This window comes from Quercus suber, unplaced genomic scaffold (assembly GCF_002906115.3).
Source record: "Quercus suber isolate HL8 unplaced genomic scaffold, Cork oak 2.0 scaffold_19, whole genome shotgun sequence".
Taxonomy (NCBI): domain Eukaryota; kingdom Viridiplantae; phylum Streptophyta; class Magnoliopsida; order Fagales; family Fagaceae; genus Quercus; species Quercus suber.
Window position 1 is genome coordinate 697,643 of NW_027069484.1, and position 5,419 is coordinate 703,061.

At 35.5% G+C, this 5,419-nt stretch overlaps 1 pseudogene; it reads left to right on the forward strand.

The window, feature by feature from the left end:
• The first annotated feature begins 474 nt into the window (after window positions 1–474).
• Window positions 475–5,419, forward strand: part of LOC112008660 (lysine histidine transporter-like 8) — a 22,579-nt pseudogene continuing 17,634 nt past the window's right edge.

Below are 5,419 nucleotides of genomic sequence, written 5' to 3' on the forward strand. Positions count from 1 at the left end.
AGCATTCTCATCAGGTGTGTCAAATGTCAAATATTTGGCATTTGACACACCAAACACAAAAAATAGAGCATCATGAGGTGTGCTATATGTGCTAAAAATTTGAGACATGCCACAGTATGCTTTCATTTTTGGCATGGTACAGACTGGAATGTTAAACACTGTTTGGCTTGTTTAATTCGTTCTCTCTCTCTCTCTCTCTCTCTCTCTCTCTCTCTCTCCATTTATCATTCTTTCTTCTCTCTCTTTATTTTTTTCTTCTTTCTTTCTCCGCCTCACTTCATCTTCTCAGATTCACCTCTTTTCCTTTTTTTTCTTCTTCTTTCTTTCTCCAGAACCCCCACCCCTCCCTTTTTCTTTCTTTTTTTTCCCCCTTTTTTCTTTTCTATCACTTTCTCTCTACGCCTTCTCTATCTCTTTTTTTTTTTTTTTTAAATAAAGAAGATAAAAGAGACGCACAGATTGTCCAATAAGATCATGAAACTTTGTATCAAACCTATAAGCGTAGAGCACTACTTCGACGGAGGGAGGGACCCTTGGCTAACTAGATATGATGAAGATGAAGACTTAAGTTTTATTAATTCTGATAGTAATGTTTCGAAGTCGAAGGATCATATACAGCCACCCATACTGTCTGCAGCGAAAAACGGAATCATAGAAATGGTTGAGCAAATACTACGCAAGTTTCCAATGGCTATCCTTGACGAAACGTGCGACGGAAAAAATATAGTAATGCTGGCATCCAACTAACTCAGTGACTAAGGGAGTGTGGGAAGGTCGGAGTCCGTGACTGAATCAGTGACTGAGGCATGACTGACTCAGTGACCGTCGGACTGAGCTGAGGGAGAGGGAAGGTCGGACTGAGGGAGGGTCAGACTGAGGCGTGAGGGAGGGAGGAGTGTGGGAGTGAGCTGAAATGAGGGAGAGGGACTGTCGGACTGAGGCGTGAGGGAGGGAGGAGTGTGGGACTGAGTGAGCTGAAATGAGTGAAGGACTGAAGGCTGCAGCGGCTGCTGAAGAGTGAACTGAAGAAATGAGGAATGAGTTAGGTTAGATTATAGGTATATATATATATATAGGGTATTTTGGTAATTTTAGGAAACCGGGTTTTTAATCGGGCCGGGTCTCGGGTCGGGTTTGGGTTTTTTTAATAAAACCCGGACCCGACCTGGATCTGCTTCGGGTTTTTTTTTTAAAACCCATACCCAACCCTATTCCTAATCAGACCAGGTAAAACCCGGCCCATTAGGGTCGGGCCGGGTCGGGTACCCGCGAGTCAGGCAAAAATTGCCATCCCTAGTCGCCACCAACCAAGAACCAACAACCACCACTACAACCACCGCCACAACAACAACCACCGTTACAACCACCGCCACAAACTACAACCACAATCATCGGATCCTCCAACAAATTCCAAATCCAAAAACCACAACAAATGAGAAAAAAAAAAAACTCAAAATCTTCAACAAAACTCCACCATACACAGTATAGCCGGCCACCACCATATCCAAGCACAGCCCATAATCACAATCACATGGAATCCACAACTGAAGGAAAAAAGAAAAAAAAGAGGTAGACCAGAATAGATCTCTCCACGGCGACGGCCTTAGTGGTGAGGCTGAACTCCAGGGCGAGGCCAAACTCCACGGCGGCGGGCTGTGAGAGGGATAGGGAGGCAAAAAAAAAAAAAGACAGAGAGGGAGAGTGACAAGGGAAAAAAAAAGAGAGAGAGAAGGCGCAAAGAGAAAGTGACAGAAAAGAAAAAAGGGGGAAAAAAGAAAGAAAAAGGGAGGGGTGGGGGTTCTGGAGAAAGAAAGAAGAAGAAAAAAAAAGGAAGAGAGGTGAAACTAAGAAGATGAAGTGAGGCGGAGAAAGAAAGAAGAAAAAAATAAAGAGAGAGAAGAAAGAGTGATAAATGAAGAGAGAGAGAGAGAGAGAGAGAAAAAAAAACAAATTAAATAAGCCAAACAGTGTTTGGCATTCCAATCCGTACCGTGCCAAAAATGAAAGCGTAATATAGCATGTCTCAAATTTTTAGCACATATAGCACACCTCATGATGCTCTGTTTTTGTGTTTGGTGTGTCAAATGCCAAATATTTGGCATTTGACACACTTGATGAGAATGCTCTTAGTAACAACCTTGAAAATGGGCTTGAGAATGTTTTCTAGTATTTGTTATCCACAGTTTTTACAACATTTTTTGTATAATTTTAAAACATGTATAATATGTGTATTGTGTAAACCCACCTAATGTAATCAATTAAAAAAAAAAAAAAAAACCAAGAATGAATTTGGTTTTCAAACTAAAAATTTGACAACGGATAAAATCAAAATTACCTATCCAATTTTCATGATCTTAAATACTCATCTTGCTCATGTATAAGAACAGTAACGTACATCATATATATATAGATATATATGTATGTATGTATGTATATATAAACCATACTTCTCATAATTCAAAATAACCATTATAACCTTAAGTTCCATTTTAAATAGTTCAAAATGTCATATAGGCCAAATAATTTTATTGGCAAACTAATCCAGTACAAATAGTATGATAAATATGCCAAAAATTGTTATAAAACCGCTGTTCGATCTGTGGGGAGAAGAAAAAAAAAACCTAATTAAAGAACGGTGTTATAGAGAGGAGAAGAAATAGGAAGAAAAAAGAGAAGAGAGGCAGATAGAGAGAGAATTTGTGGGAAGAGAAGAGGCCAGAGGGGATGATAGTGAGGGTGTGAGAAGAGAGAAAAAACAAAGGGAGGAGAAGAAGTGAGAGAGTTTATTGTGAGAATGGCTAAATGAGCGAAAAAAAATATTTTTCCCTAGGTCAGAAGAAGATAATATTTATAGGAGCTATGCACTGTGTGAGAGAGAGATTGTTTTCCAATTTTTTTTTTTTTGGAAAAACAACCTATAGAAAATAAGCCTAATTTTTATAAGAGTTTTTTGTTGACTAAAGATAGTTTTCCGTTGACCAATCTTTTTTTATGCTATCAAGCATTGGAAAATATGGAAAACTATCTTTATAGAAAGTTTTCCAGCGAAACAAATAGAGCGTTATTTTAAACTTTTTGAAATTACATATGAATCTTTATCACGTTGTGCATCGCAAATAATGCTAGTAGAAGAATATACTTATCTTTCTCTTGTTTGATTTTCAAAGACAAGAGAAATGAGTGGGTTCCAGTTAGCTCAACTGGTAAAGTCTTTGATGGTTGTATAAGAGATCTGGGGTTCAATCTCAGCTTACACCAAAAAACTGATTGGTTTCTTAGTCTGATTATAAAGAGTTATCATCAGGAGCGGATGCCACAGGTTGAAAGCTGAAACTTTCTCAAAAAAAAAAAAAGGACGAGAGAAATGAAAAAACAAGTGTAGTTTTTTTTTTTTCCTTACTTCTATGCCCTTACGAAGTAGGAAGGAAGGAATGAAAGTCAATACCAAAATTGGCATTTCAGGAGCTATTAAAAATTAAAATTAGTTGGTATTTTTAAATGGAGTTTTCTCCCCATAATTTTGCCCAATTTGGGTGGATAAAAAATGTGGGTCGGGTGATTTAATTTCCTCTAGTTTTATACTATTTTCTTTCTCTCAAAGCAACCAAATAGAGGAAATGCTAGGGACAATTTTTAGAAACATGCCAAAGAAAGAAAGTCTTTAACAGTAGTGTCTTATTTTTAGATTTTTTAAAAAAAAATTTCTTATGACTAATGTTAGGGACATAACAAAATATCATGACATTCTTAAATTAACATGTCAACTTTAGCTTGACATGAGCCCACCATAATCTCCAATTTGATTTTTTTTGTTATGCTAATTTGGGAATGCATGTTGTGAATTTTTGTTTTAACAATAACATTACTTATTTTTATATGTTTGCTTTTAGACCCCTTAAAACATAAATGGATTAACCTAGTTAACAAGCCAAGTGATTACTTAGTCCAGATTAAACAAATCTGGTTAACACAATCATATAATCATATCAACGTAAAGTGCAGAATATAAAGAACACAAATATATGATCACCCAGGAAAACCAAACTGGTAAAAAACTTGGGGAGGATTTAACCTAGCTATCCTTAAGATAAAACTGAATCCACTATGAAAGAATCGAAATTTTACAATAGGAACTTAGACCACTAACATCCTATTACTACCTCATGTAGAAAACTTACTGACACGACCACGTGTAAGCTCCGAGACCACGGACTCCTTCTTTCTTGGATTCTCTAGCAAGTACAAGCACTCCCGCTTGTGTATCTTTAAGCTCTTTAGTACAGCAACTGAATAATCATCAAGCTCTCAATGAATTCTCCTTCTTGATAATCCTAAGCATGTGTGAAGGCAACCACCTCTCAGATCTCACAAGAGATTCACACACACAGCAAGCAGAGCAACCTCTAAAATGTGGCTAGGGTTTCCCTTTTATACCTAGGGCAAAACATAAAACCCTACACGTCATATGGGCTTAGGGCTGAGTTGGAAATTCTGCAGAAAAAATATTCTGCCTGACTTTCGATCAGTCGAGTCTAATTCTCGATCGATCGAGCCAGGCATAATTGCACACTCAATTCTGCAGTTAACTCAATTCCAGCTTTATGTAAAAGACCTATACTTTGAGTAAGTCTAATTAAGACTAACAACATGTTTTGATCATGGTTTGCTAATAATACATATTAGAGTTCTAATACATTAGTTTCTAAGTACTTAGAACCTAACTTTATATATAAAAGTTAAAGCACATTAAATTTTATATTTGAACAAATTTTTTAAACAAACAGGATAAAATTTAGCTACAAAATTTGTTGTAGCCTTAGACTACAAACTTACTTAATATCTTTTTATTGGGGGTGAATTTTGACAAATCTACCTTTGGATTACATTTTCTTCTTATATCCTCCAAACTTACAAAATTTCAAGAAAATTAAAGATCAATAGCTATGTCATCAATAAAATTTTTAAATTGCAAGTTTTTGTGATTTAAAATTATGCCAAAAATATAAGCTTATAAATTATATAGTAAATGATATCCGATTGGCACAAAATTTAACATGTGTATTAAGGGAGTAAAGAACATGCAATTCAACGGTTAGATTTTCAAAATATGTTGTAGTATTTATTTTATTGAGCGAGTTTGTAGCCTTAAGTTACAACAAATTTTGTAGCTAAATTTTGTCCAATTTTTGTTTTTTTTGTTTTTGTTGAGAAACAACTATAATATTCTATCTAATTTCAATATTTGGTATACTTGCACATTTATGTTTAAATTAAATATCATTTCATTTTTTGTAGTTTATCTCTATTTTTAATGTTTAATCCAAAGTTGAACCAATGATCCGTTGGTTGAGTTGGTGAACTATCATGTCTCTCTCTTAGGGGTTGTTTGGTTTTTTTTTTTTTTTTTGGTTTTTTTTTT